A 10751-nucleotide genomic window follows, 5' to 3' on the forward strand; every position below is an offset into this window, starting at 1 on the left:
GTCTAACTGTGAGTAACATGACAATGCAAATGAGGTACCGACAGGTTTCTGACTGAGGACAACATGGTAATAGTTGATCTGGGAGTGAGCTAAAGTGAATGCAGTAGTAAACTAAATTGAGCACATATATAGATATGATTCATTTATTCAAATGACCTAGATAATTATTTATAAATTTCAATAATAATATATATGTTTTATAAATTATAAAATATTTTAATAATTTTTATTTATAAAATATTTTATTTATATATAAAATGTACTTAACATTGGTCATCAGAGTAAAGAAAAACTAAAACCACAGTGAAATGCTATTGGCCCTGGCTAGCATAAGTAGAATTAAAAGAAGTATATGTGGGATGGTTCCATTTTCTTTTCAAAGGCACTACAAGAAAAACTTTATGACAGGTGGATCTGGGTCCTGGGGTCCTCCTCAAACTAAGGCACCAGCCAAATAGAATATAGGCAGTAAGCTTCGAACCCCTACCAAGACCTAGCCGACAAACATGATATCCTCCACCGTTGAGCGGAGAGGGAGATCTGACTCTCACAGGAACCCTGGTGCCCCTTTTCTGACCACGTCCCCTGGATGGGGAGACCTGGCCGCACTCAGAGGAAGGATAGCAAGTTACCAAGAAGAGACTCGATATTCTAAGAGCATATATAGGGGGAGGAGGTCTCCCTCAGTCACAGACATAGGAGAGGGGAGAAGGGGGGAAGTGGAAGGGAGGGAGGAATGGGAGGAAACAGGGGAAGGGCTAACAATCGAGATGTAATATGAATAAATTAATAAAAAAACAAAAAAAGAGAAGTATATGGTGAAACATTTGCTATGACAAGAAGCAAGTGAACATATCTTCACGACTGATATAAAGTCATTGTAACGAATCCTTTGGAAAGGTACTGTAGTAGGCAATTTCTTATATAAACAGTCACCTCTGAGTGAATTATTATTTACCTTGGAGCCTACAGCGCTCAGTGAGTGCTAATGAATCAGAATAAATGTGTACAATAAAATGGTGGTTATACAAGGAAATAGCACAGACACACCATCACAGGCTGATTCTAGGAAGCCTTGTGAATGAGAGTAGCCAAACACAATGCATTGCCTGCTAGTGAGGTCCTTTTATGTCATATTTAATATAAGCACTGTAAACTTACGGTGATCAAAATGAAATTCTGAGTTGACCAGTGAGTGTATCAACTGAAAGGAAGGTGATGCAGGGGTGTGTAAAGGTGACTGAATGGGTTGAAACTTTGGGAAATAATGATGAAACCAAAACCTATAACTGTCACTATGAATCAACTCTTTATCACTATTAAAAATAAGATGTACTTGATATATTCTTGGACTATGGCTAGGACTAAAATATTGGGAAACAAATTTGATGATCACTTAAGGAAAGTGAAAACTATTCGTTAGCCAACAACTCCAAGTTCGTCAAGAGGATTTGAAGCCTCATAATATGCTCCTATGCTCACTGGGGAACATGAAACATAAAAGGTATAATTTTAGAGATCACATGAATTCAGTTGCTAAAATGATTCTACATTTATTATGAAGGATCCGTTTTAAAATGAGTTTTCCTTTTCCTCCATGATAAAAGCCCATGTTTCATATATACACTCTGTTAGGTAAACACCCATTTACTATGGATAGAATTAAAAATCACCCATGATATTTGAAAGAAACCTTCAAACACTCCTTAAGCCCAGGACTGGTTAAAACTGAAAGTTTATGTATATTAAAAGTGTCATATCTTCAGCAAGGAATTATGCATTGCAGATACATTTTAGTATTATGGTGTGCCTCTCCATTGGATAGCTAATCCTTTTTCCTGTGTCCTCTGGAGTCATATATGCTTCCTCTCTGTGACTTCTTATATTCTGCCTGCTTGGCAATAATTATCCACTTAGACAGAGACACTGATGGACCTGTGCAATTTCAGCTTACTTCTCCAAGTGTAGTTATTGAGTTTTTAAAGTTGATAGTCTTAACTGACTAGGCCCATGTTACAGAATTTCTTGCTGGCATATAGCTTATTTCAGGTGAACCTTTGGAAATAAACTCTTCAGAATAAAGATAACTGGAAAATTGTAAGCACATATGTGGAGCATTCTCCTAGCTCTTTGTTCTTTAAATATCAATGTTAGTATGGAGGAAAAAAAAGTACCATGGTAATTATGCTGAAAATATCTTTGGGGCATTAAAGAAAAAAAATATATGATTTGTTTGCCTAATGATGAGTCTTTAGTTTCAGAAAAGCATTTATTAAAGAAAAATTGTGCCCTTGTATTTGGACTGCAAAAAAAGCTTTAAAATCATGTCATTAAGCTAAACCACATTTGAAAGAATTTGAGGAGTAAGACTGTGGGTATATGTGCCAAACCTATTATTCTTTAAATACAATTTAGGGTAGTTATCCAGTATCAGCATTTGGACAGAATTTATTTTTTATAGCAGCATTAGTTCTTAAAGTTTGCCAAATATTTTCAACACCTCTTCAGTTTTGAAAAGCTTCTTAGCATTCCATCCTTCCATTATATACACAACTTGGGTGAGGCAAGTGAATTAATAATAATAGATTTCTTTGCTGCACTGTGACTCAGGAGGAGAAATCTCATACCAAGGTGGGAAGTCACCTGTATTACCTGAAAGCACAAGGAGGGTGAATTTTTACACAAAGGTGTTTGTTGAATGTAATTTATAACTGTGTCAAAATTTAGTTAGTTTTCCTTTCACTCCAGACACTGCAGCCATCGACATCTTAACATAATTATATGAATTGACAAGTACACACTCCTAACTCAATGTAAACAGTAGATAAGATTGAATTAATACTGAGATACAATCTGCTTGGATGACTCCACACCTGCTTAGGAATTAAAAAGCCACAAGGAGTGAAATGAAATAAGAAGCATAAGTGGCCTCGCCATGTGTCCTTTTCTTCATTGTCACTGCCACCTAACACAAATTTGATTTATTTAGCTTTAAGTCTGCATTTGCAGCACTATTTACATTGGAAAATATAATTTGCCTGTCACCATCTGTGAAAAAAGATTATTAAACAAAAAAAGGATTAAGAGATAAACAGCAAAGCCTGAAAGCAATTCGTTGAGTCCAAAATATAAATGCTGTGATTCTGAAACATTTGTTAAGGGCTTCCAAACTGTCGTGAGGTGCTGACGTGCTTCTAGAAATAGAAAGCAGAATAAAATATGAAAAACGCATTGTTGTTACATTATCATGTATGGTTTAGCATTGTTTTTTATTCATTTTCTTCTTTTTTTATCTTCCTGCCATGCTGACTTGATTTCTTTCTGTACTATAATAGTGTAATTTTTCTAAAATTCAATCTTTCATATGGGACAATGTATACCCTCGATAATACTTACAAAGAAATTGCATCTCCATTTAACATTTATTCTCAAGATAATGATTCTTCTCTGGCTAATATTTTCCAGCAAACACAATATATATTAAGGGCAGTAATTTTGTTTCTTTTCAAATTTCTTTTTCCAAACTAATTTGTCGGCCTAATGATGAGTCTTCAGTTTCAGATCAGCATTTATTAAAGAAAAATTATGTCCTTGTATTTAGACATGTATTGGAATACAAGGTGCTAGTAGTGTAATATGTTAGTATCAACCTCTAACACACCTAGGTGAGCCAGGCATACAGGGATATTTCATGAAAGGGCAGAGTGGGGCACCTATGAAGCACAGAAAGCTGTTGCCATGGTTTATGAAGAGACTATGTTAGTTCTAAACACGTTCTCATTCTGATTTTCTGAATAAGCTCAGGAAATCATTGTTTTTGTAGAGAAAAATTAAAACAAAAATTAGCACAAAGTGAGTAAGATAAAATAACAACAGCATTAAAAAAGCAGCTTAATCCCCCTCAGGAACAGTCATAGGGGAGGGGAATAATGGGAAAATGGGGGGGGGGGGAGGAATGGGAGGATACAAGGGATGGGATAAACATTGAGATGTAACAAGAATAAATTAATAAAAATAAATAAATAAATAAATAAATAAATAAATAAATAAATAAAAGCAGCTTGATAGATGATTACACTTATGTGTAGAACGTCTCTCTCACTTCTCAAAATTAAGTCTAGCTTTTGCTAACAGGAATTAGCTAATAACTCCAAAATGTCAAAATCACCTTTGAGTCTCCAACTTATGGTGCTCACATGGCTTATTAGTGTGATAGAATGATACTGATGTCTACAAATTATGAGAAGGAAAACAATATTAAGAATAGATGTCTCTTGTCTCCTACTACTCAATACGTAAATACCCTTTTTTCAGTTGTGGAAAACATGCATTGACTAGATGACACACATACAAAAGAAAATGTTGCAGAGCCTGAAGGGGTGAAGTGTGACCACACTTGCGTGCTGGTCACAAAAACATTTATTAAGGCAGTGTAGACAATAAAGAATAAGGGCTCTAGACGAAGTTGTCTTGCCAATTAGGAGAATCAAATGGGATAATAATATAACAAATAACATTTAGGTTTATTATAATTTGAAAATGAAGGGCACATCCGAAGAAGGGAGGGGTTACTTTATAATATTCTACAATGTTACATGGAGTTTTTTGTAAGAACCAGGCCCGACTGGGCTGCCTGCCTGTCTTGCTGTTTCATGTCCTGTTTCTAGCAGCTTCCATGTCTGTGTTTATCTTGGTTAGCTAGTCATGTTTACTGCTCTGAGAACGCGCCCCTCCCTTCCTCGAGACTTTTTCTCCTGTGTGCAGTCACCTCTTGAGGGATTTCACCTGGGAGGAGGATTCTTGTTTTGCTGCCTATAAGAAGGCTCTTTGGAACTCTGGGAACGGAAGAATAATAAACCGCTGCCGCTGCTGTGTTATTGTGTGTGTGTGTGCGTGTGTGTGTGCATGAGTTAAATCCGCAGTCCTTCGCCCTCGACTCCGTACTGCAGTTGCGCGGGCGTCACAGTTTTTGAAATTGTTTTAATATTTAATACATTTAACACATGCCAAAGTAAAGTAACATATTCTTGTTATGCTAGAGATATATATACACATATATTAATGTATATATGTGTATGTATATATACATATATTGCTTTTAATTTCACAGAAGGGTTTACTCCGTCTCATGCAGAAGAGGCAAGCATTGTATTGAGCGCTATTCCCTGTACTGTATAACTTCTTTTTAATATATAAATTTTATTTGAATTGTAAAAGCCTAATGGGTTACAAAAGAGCTTGACTACAAAAGGGAATATCTGCCAAGAAGATTCTGCAGCTGTACTTCACTACTATTTCAAATTTTATTTCTTGTATCATCTATCCCAGGAAGGGAACTAGAGACTACTAGAGGGTATTATGCCCTAAATTATCCTGTTCTAAATATTAAAGTGGCCATGAATTTGAGAAACAGCAAAAAGAGGTAAACGGGAGGATTTGGACAGAGAAAAGGGAAGGAAGAAATGAGGTAATTATAATTTCAAAATTAAAAGATAAAGTGAAATACAACTTTAATAATAGCACCTAGTAAAAATTTAGTTTTATCTTTGATTTCCATACTGATAATTGTGAACTATAAAAATTAAACCCACCTCTTTATTTATATGATTGCAAAAAAAGACACATAAAATGACCTATCAGTCTTGGTGTTTTGTATTTTTTATATTAAGTATATTTTCAAAACCATTATACTTTTATTCATACAATGATTATATATATAAATGATTGAGCATGTAAAGATTCTTGTTATGAAGATATTAATACAGATTCTACAGAACAGGATGGCTACATGGAATGACAAGATAGCAATGAAGGATTGCATTTGCATATTGTGTGAGATGGAGGAGGCTGCTTACCGTATTTTGGGATCTAAGAAGCTCATTATTGCAGTATTTAAAGGTACATGAGTAAACTGTGAAATGTTCTCAGACAATGCAGCATCAAGACATACAGTTGGCCTAAGGAAGATTTTCAGTTCCACCATCATGAACTAGCTGAAGTGAGAAGGACTTTGTCTATCAAGCAGATATCTGTGTCACACTATTTTTACCAGATTATAATCATTAGTCATTGTTTAAAGTCAACTTGGAATGGTATCTTAAATAAGCATTTATTCTTATGGATGACTAAAATGTTGCATATGTGTAATAACTTTAGTCATAGACAAACTGTCATCACATATCTAAGCATCTGAAATGCATAGCATTACTAGAGATATTAGCCCATAGACTGTTTTTATCTTAGCCACGCTCGTCTTGTTAAATAAAAGACAGTACAATAAATATAAGCAAAAGCCACTGCTTCAAACCTGTCATGAGAATTCTGTTTCCAGAACAACAAAATGCATACTTTATCTATTTAAACACATAGACTGGAGTGAAAACACTCATCACTTCCCTACCACCCTGCTCTGGATAGTTAAGGATGGTTAGTCTCCTACTCACTTGTCCACTATTTTAAAATAATGACTGAGAAAGCCAAGGACAGATGGAGTCTGATGATAATCACGTCAAATAGCCAAACAGTGCTTCTATGGGGATAATTAGAAGCTTAATGCACTTCTAGATTAAACATTTCCATACATTTGATGTTGGACCATAGAAGTAAAAAAGTGTATATACACACACACACACACATACATATATATGGTATGTGTATATATAAGACATATATGTATAACATATATATATATATATATATATATATATATATATATATGTTAAAACTACTTAAATCATAGTTCAATGAAGTTCACACTATCTCAAAATATTCCCGAGAGCATATTTTAGAGATCAATATTCTAAACATTTTATAGCAGGTCGATGACCATATTTTGAGACAGGCACACTATACATTTTTCAGCATTTCCTAATAAACTGATAATTTGTGCTTACTATTAAATGACTATGATTGACATTTGTGGTTCATCAGAATATTAAATATCATTATTCATTTAGGACTTTTATCATGATGTGGTATTATGCAACCTAGACACAAGTGTGTGAAGTTATTTTTAGATTCAGGCTTTTTTTTTAGCTAATGAAATTTATTTTGTCATTATAACGTTTTGAACTTGTAGGGACAATTCAAACTACCATGCAGTAAACTATGGAGTTTAAGGAACTTTACGGTTTCTTTCTTTTTAGTGCTTTACTTATTTATTTTTATTTTATGTGCTTTGGTGTTTTGCCTGCAATTATGCCTACACTGGAGTGTCAGAGCTACAATATGAGTCCTTATAATCCAAGGGCACTGAAAAGTAAAATGACATGTTTAAATTTTCAAGCTGCCTCTCTTTTGTGATTATAGAGTTTAATAATAATCACTTAATTTTACTCTTGAATAAGCTAAGACATAAAGATGCTAAGTTTCTTTTCATATTTATTTGGTGAAAGTGGGTTGGGAGCAAAAACTTAAATTCTTTTTGTGGACTACCTTGTCCGTGACCGTGCACTGATAACTTTGCATTTAAGCTTTTTGTGTGGGCTGTTTTATGTTAATGGTCTTGACAATAAACAGTCATTTACTCATTTTTTTTTTACTTTTATACTGAAAATGTGTGAAATTGAATGAAAAAACAAAAACAAAAACAAACCCTCTTTGTTTTGGCATGTATCTTAGCCCGAAACAGCTGAACTTGAGGTTCGTCAAACTTGGCAAGGACTGAGTCTGACAGAGAGTAATCTCATGCCAGCTTCCATTTTAAATGAAATGTTCTGCCAAAGCTATATGCTACTGAAAATTGAGACTTTACATTAATCTTCTATTTCAGTATATACCACCAATAAAATTTTAATTTTAACAGTGACTATTGTATTATTATAAAATGTATATGTTATGTTCTTTACAACTGAAATTCCGAAGGAAGGTGACACTTGTAAGTTGAGTCATTTGGAAAAGCTTTGGCTATCTGATTTGTATTTTATTACTCTCCTCAGAAGCAGATTTCTATTCCCACGTATATTGTTTTGACCCAATTTCCATATTTAAATCCCATTTTAGTAGTTTTATGTAAATGATCCATATATATATATATATATATATATATATATATATATATATATATATATATATTTTAGTCTTCTGATTAACCCTGCATGGGTATAATTTCATGTTTTTTCAGTATAGTGACATAAGTTGGGGATTTAAGCCTTGCCCTTCATACAGATAGTGACACGAATCACCAATCATCTCCTGTCCTCTGTCAACCTGCTAAACTCTGCTCCCCTCAATATTTCCTGATTTCCTTTCTTTCCAATTTTTATTGCCTTTCCCATTTCTTAATTATAATCTCTCTTTAAAGAGCCTTCCTTCTTCTGAATAATGTCTTAACGGCTTTCAAGATATAACAGAAATATTTATGCTAAATTTTCCATATTTTCTGGCCTTGGTAAAACTCATAGCCCAAATCTTTGTTGTGCCCAGCCTGGGACCTACATGTCAACCCCAGGGCATCTATGATTGTGGCCCAACACCAGATGATAAAGATTATGCATTTATTCAAAAAATTATCAGATTCTTTTTGCTAGGTTTTGATAACTGAGTTGTGAAGCTTGAATCCTTTACATGATGAAAATATGGTGCAATAGGGAAGGTTGGACATGCCTGACAGTTACATTTGCAGCATGAGATTCATGCTTCTGTAATAATGTGGCCGTAGTTTAAGTTTACCCAGGGTGGAATTCTAACTCACAGATTTCTTCATACACCATAGGTATTCAGCATAAATAAGTTGAATACATAAATTTACAAATATGTCCCTTCTTTCCCTATTCTTTACTGTATGTGCCTTTATGATCTTCTGGCTACACTTAGCAGGTTTAGGTGTCAAAGCTTTATATGAATTCTGCAAAAAATTTATAACATTTTAAATGATAGATTGGATTATAGTTAATGCTTACTTAAGAAAAAAAAAAAAATCCATTGTGTTACTCTAATAAAATACCCATGGCTGCATACTTTAAAAACTAGTGAGGTTAATGTTATCTTACTCTTCTAAAGGCTTAAAAGCATCTGAAATATGCAAGGGTGTATATATATATATATATATATATATATATATATATATATATATACATATATATACTGGCCATTGCTTCCGTTTATGTCATAACATGATAAAAACAGAAATGGGAAGCAGCAACCTGAAGGAAAAAGACAAGAAGTCACACTCATATTTTCATGGCTGCTTTTCCCCTTTGCCATTAGTCCCTTCTGAGGTGACATAATTTACCTTGCATTAGCTCTGCTTTAAAAGGCTTTGTCATTTCTGCACAGCACCCCAGGGCAGCAGAGGCACAAAACCCACACACCCAAGGGTGATGCATTAAACAAACATACATACAAACCAGAGTAACACTTTTTCAAGGATTTGGCAAACATAATTGCATTTTACAAGTGTGTCCCATAACTTATGTGCAACTAGTAACACTAGTTTATAATTGGAGCAAATAGGAACAGTGTTTTTTTTTTTAATCCTACAACACTCTTCTGCTGGCTAAGTAAAGAATGCACACCTGATGACAGGTGAAGGCTGCATGGCTGTGCCCATAAGAGCATATAGTTATTTTATATTCCTGTACTGTGATCCTATGACTAAAATCATGACAGTTGAAATAATTTAGATGAGAAAAAAACCTAAAACGCTGTTATCATTTAATCTTGGTGCTGAGGAACATAGGGGAGTGAGGACAATGCTTCCCTAGCGTCATGAAGGCCTGGACATTATCCCATCATCACCTAAAAGCTTGTGCGTTAGGTTCTGATCCTCTCAGATATGGAGGCAGATAGGAGACTCAGAAGTGGGAAGCATGTCATCCTCATCATGTACTGCTTTGAAATTTCAAGGCAGAGAGAAAGAGAGACAGAGACAGAAATGGCCAGCCAGCCGCAGAGGAAGAAGTGCCTAGGATGATGAAAATGGTCAATATGTATGCTTATCAGACACGAACATTCCAAGATAATGGATAGTCTGTTAGCAGAGCTCACTCTGCACTCCATCCACAGGCTTTTACTCACACGCTTAGCTAAAGCACCTTGCTGGTTGTGTCCACACTGCCAGCTTCTACCCATCTTCCCTAAAGTCTTCCCGGTCTCTGCCAGGTACCAAGTGTCATGCAACACCAAACGGTCACTCCACATTCCTGCATCTGCGCCTCCTCCCTGTGAAACTGCTTTTAAGCTCCTTGAGATCATGAGCACACTTCTCTTAAGTACTGAGTACATTTATATGAGTCACTGAGTTAATGTTCATTAAGGGTGTGGCACAATATCTACTACATGTTTTCAGCCACGCATGTTTCAGTGAGCAGGGTATCAAGTAACTGAGAAATGGTGACGTCATAGTCCACTCCCTGCTACTGTACCAAATACCAAAGACTGGAGCCTTTATGAAGCATAAAGTTAACTTTCTTGGAAAAATGCTCCAATAATATCATATCTTATATTCTAATTTTTAAAATGAAGAAATAATTTTAATCTGGAAATAAGTGAACTTGGTTCATTGTTCTGGGAAATGAGAGAGAAAAGAACATCTCACTGGCATGCGGTCAGTGAGGCACAAGAGCAAGTGAGCATGTGAGAAAGGAGACTGCTCTAGTTTGGTTTTCTATTGTTATGATAAACCACATGACCAAATACAACCTGGGGAAGAAAAGAGTTTGTTATTTCTTACAGATTAGAATCTATTTTCAAGAGACACCACGGCAGGGCCTCAACACAGGAGCCAAAATGTAGGAACTGCATCAGAGACC

The sequence above is a fragment of the Acomys russatus genome, chromosome 6, assembly GCF_903995435.1.
Source record: "Acomys russatus chromosome 6, mAcoRus1.1, whole genome shotgun sequence".
Taxonomy (NCBI): Eukaryota; Metazoa; Chordata; class Mammalia; order Rodentia; family Muridae; genus Acomys; species Acomys russatus.